A 22,362-nucleotide genomic window follows, 5' to 3' on the forward strand; every position below is an offset into this window, starting at 1 on the left:
AGTCGTTTATCAGCTCGACCCACCTACGTTGCCTCATGTTCAGCTGTTTCTGATCGAAGATATGTTGAAGGCTTTTATGATCGGTAAACACAGTGCATTTAACCCCATATAAGTAGTGTCTCCATATCTTCAATGCAAACACTACTGCTCCCAATTCTAGATCATGCGTCGTGTAATTCCGCTCGTGAATCTTCAATTGACGAGATGCGTATGCAATAACTTTCTTTCGTTGCATAAGGACGCAACCAAAACCTTGTCGCGAAGCGTCACAATATATCTCAAAATCATCGTTCCCTTCAGGTAACGATAAAATAGGTGCCGTGGTCAACTTCTTCTTGAGTAATTGAAATGCACTCTCCTGCTCAAAGGTCCATTCGTACTTCTTCCCTTTTTGTGTTAACGCTGTCAATGGTTTAGCTATTCAGGAAAAATCTTGAATAAACCTTCTATAATAACCGGCTAAACTCAAAAATTGGCGTATCTGCGTTGGTGTCTTAGGAGTCTCCCATTTTTCAATGGCCTCAATTTTAGCTGGGTCAACCTGAATTCCTTTGCTACTAACAACGTGGCCAAGAAATTGTACTTCTTTCAACCAAAAAGCACACTTAGAACATTTAGCATATAGTTGTTCTTTTCTTAACAGCTCTAATATCAACCTTAAATGATGTTCATGCTCTTGTTCACTCTTGGAATAGATAAGAATATCGTCAATGAAAACGATAACAAACTTATCTAAATACGGACTACAAACTCGATTCATGAGGTCCATGAATACAGCTGGCGCATTTGTCAATCCAAACGGCATAACCAAAAATTCGTAATGACCATAACGTGTCCGAAAAGCCGTTTTCGGAATGTCTTCTTCTTTGACACGTAATTGATGATAGCCCGATCTGAGGTCGATTTTCGAGTACACACATGATCCTTGCAATTGATCAAATAAGTCGTCAATTCTCGGTAATGGATACCGATTCTTGATAGTTAACTTATTTAATTCACGATAATCTATACACATCCTAAAAGATCCATCTTTCTTCTTAATAAATAAAATTGAAGCTCCCCACGGTGAAGTACTTGGTCGTATGAATCCACGGTCCAGTAATTCTTTTAACTGACTCTGAAGTTCTTTTAACTTGGACGGTGCAAGTCTATATGGAGCACGAGCCACTGGTCGTATGAATGATATTTTTGTCTCTATGCATGGGACGTATGTTTATGAGAACTGGAAATATGAAATCTTGTGGTCTATTAAAATTATGAAATGATTATTTATGCTAAACTAATGAACTCACCAGCCTTTTGGTTGACACTTTAAAGCATGTTTATTCTCAGGTACTAAAGAAATCTTCCGTTGTGCATTAACTCATATTAGAGACATTACTTGGAATCATTCATGGCATATTTCAAAAGACGTTGCATTCAAGTCGTTGAGTTCATTAATATTATTATTAAGTCAATTATAGTTGGATATATTATAAAATGGTATGCATGCCGTCCACTTTCGATGTAATGAAATATTGTCTTTTCAAAAACGAATGCAATATTTGTAAAATGTATCATATAGAGGTCAAGAACCTCGCGATGTAATCAACTGTTGTGATTCGTTTATAATCGATATGGACTTCATCCGGATGGATTAGGACGGGTCCTTTCAGTCTGCTAGTATTTGTCGGCCAACAACAAATATAAAAATCGTAATAACAGTTTTGATTGATAACGTTAATTGCAGACAGCGAATTTCGAATCTATAGCGTATGTGTTAGGTTAGTGTTTCGAACAATAACATTAACAAGGATTGGGTTGAAGAAGGTGTCGACCTGGAGTCAGAAGTAGAAACGAATAGAGATAGCAGCAGTAACCCACGATGATGATGATCATTGGTGGTGGTTTGTACGTGGCGTTCAATGAACAAGAAGAAACAGAAAATAATATATATCACTATTCATCATCTTCCTTAAACATCATCACCCTTTTTGCACGATTGTAACCTTCATCTACTTCTTCCATCATCAACATAAACGTCATCATCCTACTTGGTCGTTGTAACAGAAAGAGAACCTAACAGCTAACTACAGCAGCAGTAGCTGTAACTCCGGTGGATTTCAATGGTTACGGTGGTGGTCATTTGTGTTGGAGTTCGATAAAAAAATAATTGCACGTAATAGTGATAAGTTGTAGGTTGACCGGGTTTCGAACGAAACAGAAGAAAATCTAAGTGGGTGTCGTTTAGGATTAGGAGAGAGGAGATAAGAGAGAAAGAAAAAAATGATGATAATGGTGACAGCTCATGGTGGTTGTTCATGGTGGTCTTGACAGTTATGGTGGTATAGGCGACATTAGAATTTGAATGGAGAGGAGTGGTGTTCGATTCTTGGTTTGTTTGATAAAGATGTTGATTGTTATGTGGTTTTCTATCAAGAAGTTATGCAAAGAATATAAGGAGGGTGATGATAGTTCTCGGTGTTGAGAGGTGGTGGTGAGCAAGAAGGTTTGATGAAGACAATGGTTTGATCGATGGTGATGGAGGAAAGATGATGAGGTGGTCGACGGTGAGGTGATGGAGGTGACCACCGGTGGTGGCGGCAGTGGTGAAGAAGAAAGGATGATCATGTATGGGTGTGTATGTGCGATCGAGCTTATATGTATACATATTGATATATGTATATGTAAGACTTATAAATATAGATAATAAGATATATGGTGGAAATGAATCATAGGAAAAATAGTAACGTACAGTAATAAATAGTTTAGCAGCCGGATGTTTGTCCTATTACGGAGTGTTATATCGTGTCTATTGCTAAACAGTTACGGATAAATTTAATTCAGAAAATCCCATATTTTAAAATTAAATCCATTTATTTATTCTGGTCATTAACTGTTTGAAACCTGATTTAAAAGGTTTGTTAATTATTTATTTTATGTTCCAAATAGTATATACGGAGTACTAAAATTTAAACTAAAAAGGTAAAAATATTTCTATCAAATCTAAAATCTTCGTAATCATATATGAACACTAGCGAAATGCCAACCGAGTATTACAAGTGTTTACTATTTAAGCTCGAAATCATTTATTTTTAATATATTCTCTTTCTATATATAAATAGTTTTAAATAGCAAGTTTAACTACTAAAATAAATATATTATATATATTTTTTAAACAATAGATTTAATATAATTTTATATATTTACAAGTAATATATATATATATACATATATATCTATATATTTATAATAACAGTCTTCATTACATCGCATAATATTTTACATATTTATTTACAAACAATTGTTCGTGAATCGTCGGGCACAGTCAAAGGGTAATTGATTATTTGAACATAGTTCCAACATTTTCGAGACTCACCGTTACAAACTTTGCTTATCGTGTCGAATTTATATAAAGATTAAGTTTAAATTTGGTCAGAAATTTCCAGGTCGTCACAATGGTGGTTTTCGGTGATGGCTCTCGGTTTGCAATAGTTGTGGTTGACGAGTATGGTAGTGATGATGGCTATCGAGTAGAAGGTATAACAAGAGTTGATTATGTGTTCATGTAAATATGTCTCTAAGCATGAATGCATGTATAATATATGTATATTTTGTATAATGATATAATAATAAATATAATAATAATAATTCTAAAACCTCATGTGCAGAATGGACATGAAACAGTTTAAAGGAGATTTAGAATCTCCAATTTGGTACAGTAATTGAATGATTGATACATATTATATATTGATCAAGTGATGGTGGGACGATAAGAAACAAAAAAAATCTATAAAGAAGATAGTCAAATCAATCTATTAAATATCTCTATCATATATAATATAATAGAATCACAATTGGGTTTAAGAACGTACACTGATCAAATAGCTTCTTAATTGGAATTATGTAACGTCATTGTTCTTTTAGATATTTTATCGTTCTCCGTTATTAATCAGTGGCAGATAAAGGTTCTCAGAAAATCCAAAAATTTTATATTAAGTGTAATTAATTATTCTGATCATTAATGGTCATTAATTAATTAAAATTATTAAATCAATATTAAATCAATTATTAGCGCTCGATCCCGGGTAAAATATAAAAAGTGTTAAAATTTAACAAGTAGTGTATATATATATATATATACACTACTTAAACTATTTATATATATATATACACTACTTTAACAAGTAGTGTATATATATATATATATATACACTACTTAAAAAGTGTTAAAATTTAACAAGTAGTGTATTAAAATTATTAAATCAATATTAAAAGTGTATATTTAACAAGTAGTGTATATATATATATATATATATATATATATATATATATATATATATATATATATATAATAATAATTTTCATTACATCCCATATTATTTTACTTATTTATTTTCAACAATTAACTCATATATATATATATATATATATATATATATATATTTAAATATATATGTATCTATTTACAAATAGTTGTTCGTGAATCGTCGGGAATGGTCGAAGGTCAATTTAATATATGAAACAGTTCAAAATTTTTGAGACTCAACCTAACAGACTTTACTTATCGTGTCAAAAATATTAAATCGTATCGAGAGTTTGGTTTAAAATTAGTCAAAATTTTCTGGGTCGTCACATCATCGATTTGTGAATCACCATTAGGTGTCACCGACTTGTGAACACCTATCGAGACACTACCGACTTGTAGTTCTCATCCCATCATACCAACAAATAAGTCACCGACTTGTGACACATACCAACATAATACTCACGATGTGGCACCGAAGACCCACATCGCACACGAGTAAATAAACTACATATATACATGTATAAATATTCCACTCACCTCGATTACTTGAAGAAGCGTAACTCGCAAACTTGAACTTCTTCCACCGACTGCACGTATAACACCTATGCAAATCATACATGCAAATAAGCTACAACTTAAGCTTATTCGACTTAAAACATCACAAGTGTAATTTTGACTATTTACACTTGACCAACTTTGACTAAGTCAAATCTCACCCGAACCATCCATATTCATAATCGAATAGTGACTATGTTCCACTAATACATTTAACACAAGGTTTGATCAACTGATCCCCCATTTGGACTCACGACCCTCCCAAATTGACCTAAAGTGTAATTTACACCTTTTTGCACTTTTAACGATACTCGAAAGTCCAAAACTAACGAGACCACTTCCCGCGTTCCCGAAATACCTAAATACACCTCTTTTTGTCTTTGAACGCATTTTAATTCAACATTTACACAAAAACCCATTTTGACCTAAAAACTAGTCAAAACACCAAATTTGTGAACTTACACTTCAAATCACATTCAACACAAGTTAATTGGTGATTTAAATCCCTAAACATGTTTACCAACTCACCAATTTCATCATCCAAAACCTAAACCCATTAAAATGGTCTTCCACACCATCTTCTAGTTTAAATCTTCAATTTACAAACTAGTGGGGTTTTACTCAAGATCATACAATCAAAAGCTCTAAATATAAACATGAACACCAAAAACGAAATTCGGAGTTGAGACTTACCAATACCACCAAAATGATGTCGTTGACGAGTAGAACAACCTTAACTCTTGCACCTTAACCCGAATCAACCTCCTTCTTCTCCAAATGGAGCTTTCTCTCACTAAAACTCCTCCCTCTCTAGGGTTTGAAGATGAGAGAGGTTGTGTGTGAAAATGAGGATAAGATTGACCCATGACTCAGTCTTATGGCTCCAAAACCATCCATAGTTGAAATTACCAAACTACCCCTTTTTAAATTACAAAATAAGAAGTATGCTGAATCAGGAGTGTGCGCGCCGTGCACACTATAATATGCACCCCGCGCACCAAGTGTAATTTGTGTGAGCCGCGCACATAAAAGCGCGCCCCTCACACCAAGTGCAAATTTTGACTGGTTGCTTTTTCTTCATACGTGCACGCCTCACACCATGACTAGCGTGCCTCACACATTCCAAACTTCAATTTATGGACATTTTTTTGCACTTTTACCCAATCAAACTTATACCCACACCCTTTAAAACCCACAATAACATACGAGCTTCAAAATATAGGAAAATAACACATTTTGCGCGATAAACACTTTAAACCCAAATTCTCCAACTTAAATCCTTATACGATTGCACTTTTGGATTTAGAGTCTTACATGCTGTCATATCTGTGTTGATACCTCTCCAGATACCGCCCTCCGTTATGCTACCTGTAATTTAATTCAATCCTCTGGTGTCCCATTTTTCCAGCTCTTAAGTGTTTTTGTGCTATCACCAATGCTTCATGTAAAGTTTTGGGCACATCATATCGCAGTGTATGAATGAGGCTTGAGAAACATCGCTGACCCAAATAAAAGATAAAACCAGATACTAGCTGAGACTCTGGTATATTTGGAATCTTATGACATTCCACAGTGTAACGCTTCATAAAGTTGCTTAAAGATTCACTATTATGCATGGTGATCTCATGTGCATCCAAATGCATTAGTGTGCAACTTCTCAAACTTTGATATTGCATAACAAATTTGGCTCATAAATCCAAAAAACTGGTAATGCTTCTGGACGGAAGACTTGCAAACCATTTTCTTTCCATCTTTTGCAGCACCATGGGAAACATATGGCAAGCGACTTCATCCTCCCAGTGTTGCAACCTCATTACTACTTCAAACATGGTTAAAAAGTCTTCTGGAATGGATGTTCCATCATAAACACCAATAGATGGTATTCCTAAATTTCATGGAAGTGGATATTTAGCTATACGAGTTACAAAACATTGAGTTGATTCTGCCATTGTTGGAGGCTTAGTTGCTTGCTCTCGTGTGATAAGTGCAAAGAAGTTATTTATTGCTGCTTCACGGATAGCGGGTTGCGCTAACTTCTGCTTGTACTTTAATGGAACTGTTTTTGTTAGGATTCCATCTAACATTCTTGTTGACATCTCTTCATATATAACCTCCTGCTCATCTTCTCTGTATTCTAACTCTTTTTCCAGGAAACATTCATCATCGTTTTCTTTCTCGGAATCATTGACGAGAGTGTTCAATTGATCAAAAAGCTTGAACAATTGATGCTTTGAAACCGTTCTTCCTTTGCTTATTTTCTTTGCATTTGCTTCAGATGTTCTCTTAAAAGAGACGTTCTGCATGCCCTGCATGTCTTGTCATAATCATGTTTTTGGAACCTCTAGTGATGACTTCTTGAGAGGTGTGGCTTCATGCACTAATGCATCTGATACTTTAGTATTCACGTGTCTATCCTCTTCAACTGATACTTCCTCCAAAGTGAGTTGGTTAGGTGCTATGTTCTCAACGAGGGTTTCATTGATTGGTTCTAGCGGGATCCGTATTGAAGATGTGTCGTTTGCTTTTGTGTTCTTAGTGTGTTTGAAGTTTTTTGAAATGGATGGCGCCATATGTTGGTACTATTTTTCGTCTAGCGGTTAATATGCACCAGTACAATACTAGAACTGCTCAGTGTGGTGGGATGTGTTGCTGATTGATGCAGACCCGGATCACATAAGAGTTCTCCGTAGGGTGGCCTTATCAATCTTCCAAAAGTGTGAAGTGGTCTATGTAGCGTGATGTTGCTAAACGGTGAAGTTCTAGAGTGAGAAAGAACTATGTGAGAAAGAAAGTGTGTTCTCTTCCATAAGCGACTATACTGTGTAATGTTGTGACCTAGAGGGTCTATTTATAGGCGTAGATCCTCCGTAATTTTTGAATACACGAGTCAGGTGTTGGTTGATTCAATATGCGAAATATCCGTAACCGACTTGGGATTGGCGCTGACGTGGAATGTCTGTTACTCACGCGCTTATTAAACGGCTTAAGCATAAAAGCTGCCTTCAGGGCTTACGCATAACGCTGGACGGCCTGGTACAATCGTAGAACGCTGGATAGATTTTTAATAAAATTCGCCATTATTAATGTCTTTTATGCGTTTTGAGCGTTCCTTCCGTATAAAAGTGATGTTTTTATGAGTGTATCCCATAGGATATACCATTAGTTTGGTTGTAACTTTTTTGCTCCTTGTGTTAGTATTTATGTGTTTTGATGAAGCTGTATGTTGATGTGTGTTTGAGTTGCCTTGAGTACCACGTATATCTTACATATTATTCTAATTGAATAATGCTTTATGTTGGTACAATTTTCCGTATAGCGGGTGTAAGGTACCAGTACATAACAATATCTGCCTAGCGTAGAGTGATTTTATGTCGATTGATGTTTGCCCTTGGAAAATAATCCCTGCAGACCCGAAACACGGATGAGAGATCTGTGGGGTGGCCTCAATCAATCTATGGATCAATCTGTAATTGATCCGTCTAGTGTTCTGCTGCTAAGCGGTTAATGTTTTAGAGTGAGAAAGAACTGTGTGAGAGAGAAATTGTACTTCTCTCTGAATGAAGTTCAGATATGAAATGTGGTGACCCAGGGGGTCTATTTATAGGCGTAGAATGTCCGAAATCCTCGAGATACACGTGTCAATTGATGATTAATTCTATTATGCGAAGTATCCAGAAGGTCGGTGGTGTGTGCTGATGTGGCTGCGGGTCGCTCACAAGCCTAGTAAAAGGGCTTAAGCATAGAAGTTGTCTGCAGGGCTTACACATGATGCTGGGCGGCAAATGCTTAAAACTGCCAAGTATTGCCATCTTTTATGATTTTTGATTCATTCTGCTGCATAAAAATAATGTTTTTATGCATGTATCTCCTAAGATACACCATTAAGTCCCCCAAGTTTAATGTCTTTATTTTTGCAAAAAAATAAAGTCATTAAACTAAAAAATAAAAGATGCCTTTTTTCTCGGGAACATAAACTTGCTACAGCCGTTCTGTTTCTTTGCGACGCCAGTCACTTTTTGATCATCGTTTGCAAAAAGTGCCTTTTAAATTTTGAATTTTTGTTTTAAATTAAATTCGTATTTCCCACATATTTGTACCCTCGACACAAGGTTACATATCATCCATGCGATTAACCGTCAACTATTCATCTTCACCCCTCTATTTAATGCTCGGTTTTCACTGTTTCATATTTATTCGTCCCACATTAAAGCTCCATCTACTTTAAGTTCCTGAAACAATTCCCTTCTTTAATTGTTAATCAATGGCTCCCCTTAATGTAGACAACATTCACAGTGAAATCACTCCAACCTATTTAAATCGTGTTAAAGAGTTATTTCCTAAATTTTTGAGGGCTGACGCCGTAATTCTACTTCCACACGAACGTGCTTCCTATCCTCCTGCAGGTAAAGTTGCCACTTACGGCCGTTCATTTTTCCATTCACTTCTTCAAATCGCTTTTACAACATTCTATTTGAATGTTTGTAGTTTTTATGGCGTAAGTGTTGGCCAATTTGAACCTTTGTCAATTCGGAAAATTTTGCTTTTCGAGATGTATTGCCAGGCTCGCAGCATTATACCTTCTATTCGAATCTTTTGTGTGACACCCCATACAAAAGCATCATGTATGGATCATCAACAACAGGTCCATTACACGGTATAATACTATATGCTATTTTAAAATAAGTTTTGCATTCATGAAAAGGTAACGTTTTTACCAACGTCAAATGTTTTACAAAAGATAACGTGCTTCTACGAATAGAAAGCATTAACATAAGTACGTGACACAAAGGACATTACAAAGCCATTGTTTAAAAATAACATAAGTTATGAATGCAAAATAAAAGTTCCATGCTTGAGACATCTCTAAACAATGCAGCGGAGGTCTAACACAGCGAATCTGTAACAGCAAGTCTATAACACCAAGACTATAACATCAAGTCTAACAGTGGAAGCAACAACGTCTAAGCACCTAAGAAATACATGCTTTAAAATGTCAACACGAATGTTGGTGAGCTATAGTTTGTTTGTAATCACTAATGTAATGTAGACCACGAGATTTTGTAATCAAAACAGTGTGAAAAGCATATGCTTATCCGTAGGTACCCGGTAACTAACTTAACAAGTAATATGTATCACCCCTTAAAAGTAAACTTGGCAAGTACGTATGTTTACGAAGTATTAAACACCCGTTGACTGCTAGCGCGACTAGCCCAAGTGGGGATGTCAAACCCTATGGATCCATATCTAAGATTCTCGTCTACCATTTCATAAACCAATAGTTAAACATTACCGAACTAAGGGGAATCTTTGTGCCGTTATGTCACCCACACATATATAAAGTTTAAGTACTCGTGTCTAGTAGGTAAAACATAAAAAGCACATGTATTATATGAAGGTATTTCGTATGCCTGAGAGACATATTAAATTAACGTGGCTAATATGTTTTGATCCAAGTCGGGTCATACCCAATAACAAGCTTACCGACACCTTATTCGTATTTGATCTTAGCAATTGAATCGTTGATTAAATTACGAGACACTTGGAATTTAAGAAAAATGGTTTTCTAAAATAATATTACTTGATGTGTATATAAATAATCTAATAATTTATATAATAAGTATTTAATTATTTATAGGTTAAATAATTAATAAAGTTATGTTACATTTTATAAAATTAGTTTTATAAAATAAAATAAAGTAAACATAACATATAATATGGAATTTCATAAAATGAGTTTTATAAATAAGTATACATAATTTATAAAATGCAAGTTTATAGAATATGTTTTATAAAATCTAATTTTATAAAAACAAGTTTAGAAAATATGTGAGTTTATAAAATATGTGTAGTTTTATAAAAACCATTTTATAATAATGTGAGTGGCATTGGAAGTGAAGTGAGCATGCTTTTGACTAGCCATTTGAGTGGTTAATTCCATATTCTATGTGCATATGTACCAAGGCATTTGCAAGACCAACACACACATGCAAAACACATCAAGTAACTAGCTAAAAAAAAATTCTGCACTCTCCATTTGGGAGCTGTTTGGCCGTGACCTTCCAAGGGCATAAGAGAGTTCATTTTCTTTTTTTCAAGTGTAAATTAAATCCTAACCAAAGTACAAGGTGTTGGTGGTTAGCTTGGGGTATAACTACTTGAGGTTTCATCCATTTGAGGCTCCATTCTTCATCATCATCTTCATCATACACTAACAAGCTTGGAGTAGGTATAAACTCTTTACTTGCTTGTAGTTTGTAAGTATATTTCATAACTTGATCCTAATTGGGATTTAACTTTAATTTGTTAAAGATTTACAAAGCTCTAAAATGGTAATTACATGCTTTTTCTTTATTTGATTCTTAAAATGGTTTAAGTATTATGAACTTGTTAAATCCCAACAATGATATCTAGAGCCGAAGTTGTTGAAATATGCTTCGAGATGGTTATTAAACTCACTATATATTTTGCATTTTATGTACATGCATGAAAGTAAAATGCAAAAATTAATTGTTTGGGTGGGTTCCTTTTTTTTAGCCGAATTATTGGAGTTCCAAAATGGGTTTTGGGTTCTTCAATTTTGGTCATATTTGTTGTATGTTGATGTTCACAATCATAGCCTTGACCTTGTGTTTGTTTGGTTGAATGTTTGGTTAATTTATTATTCATTCATTTGGTTTGTAATAATATTTATTCAATTGGTTTGTAATAATATTATTTTGGTTATGTAATTTATTTTATATTTAGTATGTAAAATAGATTAGGTTGTATTTTCATTTTTTAGAGAAAAATGTATTAGGATATAATTTTGTAAAAGATGAAGATGCAAGATGGAGACAAGGAAGATGCAAGATTAAGTGGGAGATTTTGAAATCTCCTAATTTGTGTTTGTCCCCATTAACCGGTGACATTTTTTTCGGCTAAACAAATGTCCACCAAATTGGCTTGATTGTGAACATAATTGTTTTGCATGCATGGTTGTTTATTTGGTTGATTATGGATTGTATATTTGGTTGCTACAAGAAAATTGACAAAACGCAGCTATAATTTAATTGGTTGAATTAGAAATTATTAATCACATGCAAAGAGCTACACTTTAATTTAAATTGGTTAAATTGAAATGGCAAAAGGACATTAATAAATGGTTATTAAGAACAAGAAAAGGATTACACTTATAAAATGGTTTATTTTCAAAGTAATAAAATTGGCTTTATTACATGACATGAAAAATGGATTTTCACATGAACCACACACTAAATGCATGTTAGTGTATGGTATAAAAGTTTTTTTAAACTAGAAATAATGAAAACTCAAAATCCCTTTTATACACTAGGTTAACAAGTTTAACGCCATCCATTTATGTAAACACTTAAACATGTTAGGGAACTAATAATGGGATAAAGGTCATCTAACCGTTATAAGCAAACTAATACGATTAAGTTGAATTTTGCATGCTTGTGGAATAAAGGTCACCTAATTACTTGTATGTTAAGTTTACATGTTTACACAAGTAGGACGACTTGATTTGGAAATCATGAACTTAGGGTCACCGAAGCATGAGGAACAAATAGGCGTTGATGAGATAAATATGCCATGCAAAAGGATTGCATGATCCCATAACTTAGAAGTTGCAAAAGGATTGCAATTGTCATATAAATGACTACCTAACACCATATATTCAAACCAACAAGTTACTCAAACCAACAAATCGAGCAAACAAATCATATATTCATGTTATACACGAGCCATAGACACTAACTAACACCATTTCAAGTATATAAAACGAATTTAGAGAAAATCTAGTATTTTTAGAAATCTTACCCCGAGTAGTGAAATTTGTACCAAATCGAAGAGGATGAAGAGATGATCACGAATATGTTGTCGAATTTGTTGTGAGCTTCCTAGATGTGAAATGGATGATGAATTTGTGTTTATGGGTGTGAGAGCACAAAAGTGGAAGTAAGAAAAAGAGAGGAGGTGATGAATGAATGAGATGAGTGGTGGTGGTGGTGACTAGTTACCAAAATTTGGCCAAGTGCCAAGATTAGTCCCTCAAGTTTCAAAGCGGGTGCGGGAATTATCCAAACAAATATTTTAAAAAAACGCTCGAGTAAACGAGTGATGTTATAATTAAATAACGGAATTATTATGAACGTTAGTCAACGAAAGGTACGAATTTAGATAACAGAAAATATTATCTAAAAAAAAAGACGGGCGTTAAAATAATTTAACGAAAAAATGCGGGATGTTACATTACCTACACCTTAAAAGAAATTTCGTCCCGAAATTTAGTTGGAAGTAGTAGTCGTTGTTTCTCCCTCGAGATCTTGCGTTGTCAATTCTACGGATAAGTGAAGGTACTTCCTTGAGTATTTCAACGAACCTTGACATTTGGGATTTTACGTTGGTTTAAAGTTTGGTTTCACGATTTATAGTTTCAACCGGTCCTCCTAGGGAGCGAAGTTTATCATTGATAGTAAGTTCATAGAAGAGGATAATAAGTTCTTGTCTCGTAAGACACGCCTTTAAGTTTGATACACATAATGTAGGATGAACGGAATTTGTTTGAGTCGGGAGTTCGAAACGGTAAGCAACGGGCACAACACACCCCAAGATTTCAAAAGGACTAAAAATATATTTTGATTTAGCTTTCTACGTTTCCGAAACGGACTACACCTTTTCAAGGTGCGACTTTTAACGTTACGCGGTTTCCCACTTGGAATTCGAGAGGTTTACGTTTAACACTTGTATGGCTTTTTTTTTTTGGCGACTACGGGCCGTCTTGAGCCTTTCTTGGAATTGAATAAATTTCCGGTTGTTTCATGAATGAGTTCGGGTCCGGTGGTTCGCTTGTCACCTACTTCGGTTCAACAATTTAAAAAAACGACATTTAAGGCTATACGGGTCCTCGAAAAGTGTGACGTTAATACTCGAATGAAAATTATTGTAGTAAGAGAATTTGACTAAAGGCAAGTACTTTTCTCAAGTAAATTTGAAGTCGATAACACAAACTCGTATTATGGTTTCCAAAGTTTGAATCGTATGTTTGCTCAGTCCGTCGGGTTGTGGTTGATGTGTTGTACTCATGTTTAAACGTGGTCCCGAGGCTTTTTGTAAGGCACCCAGAAATCTAGAAGTGAAACGAGAATCTCGATCCAAAATGAGGTACATTTCTTTAAGGTATATTTGAAAAAGTTTGTTAGGACTTGAAAACGTTTGTTGGAACAAGTTTCTGTTTCTCAAGAATTTCGCGCCGCGGAAGATTTATCGATTTCTAAAAATGTTCGTTAGGGACATTCCCCCTCGTGGTGAATACTAGTATAATGTGAAGAGTCTCTCCCTCCATTGAGAATTTAGATAGAAAATTTCCTGAATCGGAAGTATGAGTGTGATGCGAGAGAAATTTCCGCCTCGATGTGAGCGTAAAAAGTATATTGTAGTTTGTCGATAAAACTGTGCGAAAACGAGATAGTATACACGTGTAACATACGTTTGAAGTTGAAAGAATTTTTCATTCATTCGGAAGCATAACTATGGTTCGACAATAATCGACGATGTGTCCCGGGTATGGTTGTTATCAATATTCTCGGAGTTTTTGGATATCCAACAAGAAAAATGAAGTCATGTACATGGCGCATGGTGGTGATTAGGTTGATCGAGTCCAACCACCATCACGTGTCATTAGAACTTTGGTATGACTTACCATAATATAACCACGTTGATCGAGTGTCGTTATATTACGGTAACTCATACCTCCATCCCCACATCACTCCATAGATTCAGGTTCGTGTAATCGTGAAGTTTTAAAATGAACAAAGCTTAGCGACATCACCAACGTGACTCGTATTTAATCGAAAGAATTAGTGCAACTCTGAAGGTGCGTTTCCCGAGGGAAGTGTATAAATGATGGTTCATGTCAAAGCGGTTTAAGTCAAACGATAATGTATTTCAGTGCGAGAAGTGTAACGAATCATGATAACGAATAGTACACAACCGTAGTGTTAAGTATTGATGACGATACTCACCTGGAGTAGTGATGGTAGTAACACGATATGGTAGATAGTAAGGAACACCGGTGTGACACCGATAGTAAGTTGAAACGGTGGCGAATAACAATCTGGGAGACAGAGTTCCCAAACAAGTGTGACTAATGAAGTCGTCGTCATCCTTACGCGTATGAATCTTGAATTTACGTGTGTTACCAGAAAGTGGCAGAATACGGATTCGTATGACGAAAGTTTGGTACCAGTAAGAAGTTTGCCTAAGAATGATTCAAGTATAATGCACAAGTAGTCAAGTAAGTGCTATCTATAGCAAATGCAAGTCAGAATGCAATGATTAAATATCCGGTTGTAGTCTAGATTCACTAATGCGTCCTAACGACTCTGTAAGACACACTAATGCATATCCTAGTTCCCTACAACCAACGCTCTGATACCATCTGTAGCGACCCGACCAAATCGTCATTAACGGCGCCGACTACTTAGGTCCCGTTACGTGGTTGTAGTCCCTATATGAGACTCATTTGACCAAAATTATGTTGCATTCATTTGAAACGTATCATGCTTGCAAGGTTTAGTTTACAAAACTGTTCGACGACAAGTTTAAGTTTACAAGAGTATAAAGTATAAATGAAATAACTTGCGACATAATTAGTTGAAAATCACGGTTTCTATAAATAGCGTAAGTATGTAGACAAAAGTTTGAATCCAAAGGTGCTATCACTAGCGTATGTATGTATGTATGCTTGACTCCAAGTAAGTATGAGTGTACGCGGAAGCATGTATCAAATAGCCAAGTATGAACCTGAGAAACATAGAGGAAACTGTCAACGAAAAACGTTGGTGAAATCATAGTTGTATGCATAAAGTATAATTGTATCACAAGGTTTAGTATAAATCGTTTATCAAGCATATACATCTCAAAAAATGTGTTTGTATCACGAGCACCCAATTATCAAGCTTAACTGAATCTTACCTCAGTATAATAGTGTTAGAACCTACACTATACATCGAAAGTACGTTTCATTCATCTGAATGAGGGTTCGTCAAACCCGCATGGCCACACAACATAATTTCTCGCTTACACTCTACTAGTGTAACTAATGATAATTGGACTTGAGGATTTTCATTCTGACTCATATGTATCTTTGCTTTCGTATAGTATTCAAAGTATCAAAGTATGAAAAGTATATATATACATGTGAAAAGTATATATAAGTATGTAATGTATATGTTTTCTCATCCCACGATTTTAAAAGTATAAAAGTATTTGAAAAGTGGGGCTATGATCTCACCTCGAGTGCACGAGTATAAAAGTACTTCACAAAGTAAACGTGTGCATGATAGTTGCTTAGCCTTGACCTAAACAAGTAAGTTGTATCAATTAACCGGTTACGACACAAGGTCGGGCGAAATGTGTTCAATTAGTCCTATGGCTCGTTACGACTCGATTAAATATAGCATGTGAATCACGTTGTCAAGTTTCATGCAAGAATCAAGTATAAAATAAGATTTGAACGATTGCATAAGTGTTTGGTTAAGTTTGACTAAAAGTCAAACTCGATCAAGTCAAAGTCAACAAAAAGTCAACACGTTCGGGTCGGGTCCCGAACTATTTTTCTGTGCTAATTATTCATATATAAACATGTTAGAACAAGTTACATGTGAATCGGAGGTCCATAGTATAGCAAACATTTTTCGTATAATTGACAAGTAAGACAGAATCAAACCATGCCTATTGTCGCGACGCGACAAAGGCTGGCAGCGCCGCGGCGAATAATGGGTGCTGGTACCTGGTCAGTCTCAATTGTCTAAGTCCCAAACCCAAAATTCAAACAACCACAAAACACAAACCGTAAACATTTAGAACTCGTATCTTATATTGTTAGAAAGGTAATTTGACAAAGATCACAACTAAATACATTTCACCAACCAAAAACATCAATTACAATAACCGAAATTTCGTCAAGTGATCAATAAAGGTTTATTTTCAAAGTTTCAAGTTCATCAAATGCATTTTAAGTTTCGGGATTCCAATTCACACATATGATATGCCGTTTTGAAGGTAATGAAACATACATTACAACTAAATACTTACTAATAACATTTCATGGCATTCGAAACATCAAAAGCTCATTTTAAGTCTATCAAACCCTAACCAAAATCCACAAAAATCAATATTCATGTTTTTGAAGTTTTCTTAATCAACCTACGTATCAAAACGAAGATAGTGATACTAGTAACACAATTAAAGCATGAACTTTAGTATTTAAACAACATTTAATCTTCCAAAATGAAAGATTAAGCAAACCCATTTCAAATGTTCAAACTAGTTACTCAAAACAACAAATCGAGCAAACAAATCATATATTCATATTATACACGAGCCATAGACACTAACTAACACCATTTCAAGTATATAAAATGAATTTAGAGAAAATCTAGTGTTTTTAGAAACCTTACCCCAAGTAGTGAAATTTGTACCAAATCGAAGAGGATGAAGAGAGGATCATGAATATGTTGTCGGATTTGTTGTGAGCTTCCTAGATGTGAAATGGATGATGAATTTGTGTTTATGGGTGTGAGAGTACAAAAGTGGAAGTAAGAAAAAGAGAGGAGGTGATGAATGAATGAGATGAGTGGTAGTGGTGGTGACTAGTTACCAAAATTTGGCCAAGTGCCAAGATTAGTCCCTCAAGTTTCAAAGCGGGTGCGGGAATTAACCAAACGAATATTTTAAAAAAACGCTCGAGTAATCGAGTGATGTTATAATTAAATAACGGAATTATTATGAACGTTAGTCAACGAAAGGTACGAATTTAGATAACGGAAAATATTATCTAAAAAAAAAAGACGGGCGTTAAAATAATTTAACGGAAAAATGCGGGATGTTACATTAGAAGCTCTTTCTAATTCACGAAATCCTATGTTGGGATATGTTGAGTCAAAATAGGTTCTTAACCCGTAGCAAAAAATTGCATTTGGGCTCCCCGCATTTAACGCTTTAAAGAAAACACGGCGTAACTTACGGTCTCCCCAATGTGATATACCCCACCTATCAAAGGAAAGCCTTTTATAAACTAAGGCATTTCTGGAAAGTCTTTCAAATGTTTGACAAGTTAATTTCGCCATAACTAATTGTGCTGATGAATTCTGACCGACTCTAGACAAGATTTCATCAATCATATCCTCTGGTAGGTCTTCTAAAATATTCGGTTGTTTACCCTTAACGTCCATTTTGTGTTTTTATACTGTAAAAATAGACGAGGGTAAGATTCATAAAATATAATTAACAAACAATACAAGCAATTTTACATTTATCAAAAAAACACAAGCACACTATATTAAATATATTACACAACATGATTACAATTCTTTAATCCGACTCACTCGTTTCTTCTTCTTCGGACTTGGTTCGTTTTGCTAATTTCCTAGGGATATATGATGCTCCCCTAATACGAGCTGTCATTTTCCACAATGGTTTAGAAAAACCTGGTGGTTTAGAGGTTCCCGAGTTATTGTTACATTTTAGGAAATACGGACGTTGCCGATACATATAAAGTTCATCGGGGTTGGAATCAGGTTTCTCGATTTTTATACCTTTTCCTTTATTATTTTCTTTTGCTTTATTAAATTGGGTCGAGGTAATTTCTATAACATCATCGGAATCCTCATCGGGATCCGATTCATCGAAAAATTGGTAATCTGTGACAACCCGGAAATTTCCAACCAAATTTAAACTTTAATCTTTATATGTTTCCGACACGATAAGCAATATTTGTTAAGTTAAATTGCAAGAATTTTAAACTATGTTCATACATTCATTCAACCTCGACCAAGTTCCAACGATTCACGAACCATTAAACGAATGTGATTATATATGTATATGTGTATATATATTATAACTTGAAACGTAAACAAAATATTAGATTAAATACTTTATATGATTGTATCTATTTCAAAATGTTTATCAATGGAATTAGAAGATAAGATCAAATGATTGAATTATCAGATATATTGAATTATGATTACAAGTCTCTGTTGAAAGGCCCACGTTGATTTGAGAAATCTTTCCATTTTAACAATATTCGAAAAATGGTAAAGTGATTTATAAATAAGAATAAATTGTCAATCATTGAGAACTAGACAAAGGATAGTGGAAGATTGAATCTCATAAAGACTCGATTGATCTATTTAGTTTCAAACGTACAAAAACGTTTTCAATTTAAAAAGAACTTTATTATTAAAACGTATATAACTATTTAGAATCACTTTTTACAACTCATTACTTAACTAGTATGATAAAGATAACGATATTTATATTTTATTTTATTAAATATATATAACAATTTAAATTAATATTATATATATTTATACGCGTATTATACGTACATAATTTATTCTTTTACTATACTTAAACTTTACCTTTACTTTATTTTTACTTTACTTTAACTTTAATAATTCACTTTAATAATTCATACTTTAATAATTCATACTTTAATAATTCACTTTAATAATTCATACTTTAATAATTTACTTTAATAATTCATACTTTAATAATTTACTTTAATAATTCAAAAATCTATTATAAATAGAATTCAATAGGTTTCATTATTTCATAGAAACTTGAAAATATTTTTCTCTAAACTCTCTCAATCGATGTACATATATATTTACTCCGTATTATTTCAAGATATTATTAGTATACATAAAATATTACGACGGAGTGCTGTCCGAGTGATTTCGAAATTGTTTTTCGAGTAGGATAGGATTAAGGAAATTATGGGTTATAGCTATGGAGGTGATTGAGTATGGTTCATGGGTATGCTCGTGAGGTCAATATAGTGTTTATCATTTCCGTTGCGTCTACGTACCTTTCCTGCAATATTGAATCTCAATATTGATACGTGAGTACTCATAATTTAACTTTTACATACTAATAGTGTATCCCTGACTAGTGCTCGAGTATTTAGGATTATGCATGCTTGTATTTTTGATATTGCCCTTAGACAGGTTAGGTTGAATATTAAATTAGTTACACTTGCGGTTGAGATAAGGTATAAGATATGCATGTCCTTGGAAAGCTAGCAAAAAATTAAGAACTTTTCCTTTAGATATCGAATGGTTTCGATGAACGGATTAGAAGTTATAATCAATTGAATTTTTGATATTTTTATTAAAAATGATTATTATTATCGTCGTTTTTTTATCGTCGTTCTAGTTTTATCTTATTATTATCATTATTATTATCTTTATCAATAAAAGGGATTTATCATTAAAAATTGTTTAATTTTTTTTTATTATTACTATCGTTATTATCGTTAAAGTTATAATTAGTATTATTATTATTATTATTATCCAATTATTATTATTATTATTAGTATTATTATTATTATTATCATTATTAATATATATATCATTATTTAAAAATGGTTATTGTTATTGTTATTATTATTATTATTATTATTACTATATTATCATTAAGATAATTATTAGTATTATCGTTAATAATGTTATAGTAACTATCATTATTAATATAAGTGTAATTAAAACAAATATTGGTAACACCTAATTATTTTGATTACTATTATTATCATTATTATAAACACGATATAAAAGACGATTAAAAGCTATTAAACGAAACGATTAGAAAATAATGAGTAAGAGTATCATGATTAAATTAAAATATTATAAGATATTGATTTAGGTAAAATTATCGTTCTTATTATTTTTATCATTACTATTATTATTAAAAGTATCGTTAGTATTAAAACTATCATTTTAACAAAAATTATCATTTTAATAGAAATGTCATTGTTACTATAAAATATCATTATTATTATTATTTTAAATAGAATTATTATTTTAAAGATAATATTAAAAATTATCGTAAATATTAAAGTTATCATAATTAGAATTATCGTTTTATCATAATGTCATCTTAGTAATTATAAATATTGATATTTTTATAATAATATATTTTTTATAATAATAATTATTATTACAAAATAATACAACTTTTACTTACTATCATTATAGATATTATTTTATCAAATAAATATGTGATACAAACATATTTTACTACGTGTAATAACTTACTTTAATAATACCTATCATATTATCTTTATGATACTAAATGAACCCTATAAATTTTATTACTTAATATATATAAAAGTATATTTTATTACATAAATTTAATATAAAATTTTATTTATTAATAAATAAATTATATTATTACTCTAATAAATCTTTTAAAAATATTTAAAAATATAAAACAACGATATTTAAACTATATATTAATCATGTATAGATTTTTGGAAATTATTTTGAGTCAAATTTATTTTTGTTGACTTTTGCATATTAGTCTCGAGCATTAGGATTGTGGCACACTATGACTTGACCTAATTTGTTAGACAAATATTGACCAACACATAATTATATATAATTAATTTAGGTTCGTGAATCCGAGGCCAACCTTGCACTTGTTCAATGACGTTATATGTATTTTTACTACGAAATACAGTATGGTGAGTTTCATTTGCCTTTTTACCCTTTATATTTTTGGGACTGAGAATACATGCGCTTTTATAAATGTTTGACGAAATAGACACAAGTAATTGAAACTACATTCTATGGTTGAATTATCTAAATCGAATATGCCCCTTTTTATTAAAGTCTGGTAATCTAAGAATTAGGGAACAGACACCCTAATTGACGCGAATCCTAAAGATAGATCTATTGGGCCTAACAAACCCCATCCAAAGTACCGGATGCTTTAGTACTTCGAAATTTATATCATGTCCGAAGGAGGATCCCGGAATGATAGGGGATATTCTTATATGTATTTAGTTAATGTCGGTTACCAGGTGTTCACCATATGAATGATTATTTTTGTCTCTATGCATGGGACGTATATTTATGAGAACTGGGAATGAAATTCTTGTGGTCTATTAAAATGATGAAAATAAATGATTATGATAAACTAATGAACTCACCAACCTTTTGGTTGACACTTTAAAGCATGTTTATTCTCAGGTGTTAAAGAAATCTTCCGCTGTGCATTTGCTCATTTTAAAGATATTACTTGGAGTCTTTCATAGCATATTTCGAAGAACGTTGCATTCGAGTCATTGAGTTCATCAAAGATTATTATTAAATCAATTTATAGTTGGATAGTGGATATTATGAAATGGTATGCATGCCTGTCAATTTTCAATGTAAAGAAAGTTTGTCTTTTAAAAACGAATGCAATGTTTGTAAAATGTATCATATATAGGTCAAATACCTCGCAATGTAATCAACTATTGTGAATCGTTTATAATGTATATGAACGGGTCCTTTCATAATCTTCCCAATATTTTGCTTCCTCGGCGGAAACACCATTGACCATTATTGACTTTGGTCCGTTGGTTAAGGATTTTAGTTTATTTAACCGATTTACTGTAGGTATCAATATTTATTCCTCCGGAACCTCTTCTTCTTCTTCCAGTTCTTCCTCTTCCGGTTCCTCTTCTTCCGGTT

The sequence above is a fragment of the Rutidosis leptorrhynchoides genome, chromosome 2 (assembly GCF_046630445.1).
Source record: "Rutidosis leptorrhynchoides isolate AG116_Rl617_1_P2 chromosome 2, CSIRO_AGI_Rlap_v1, whole genome shotgun sequence".
NCBI classification, from domain to species: domain Eukaryota; kingdom Viridiplantae; phylum Streptophyta; class Magnoliopsida; order Asterales; family Asteraceae; genus Rutidosis; species Rutidosis leptorrhynchoides.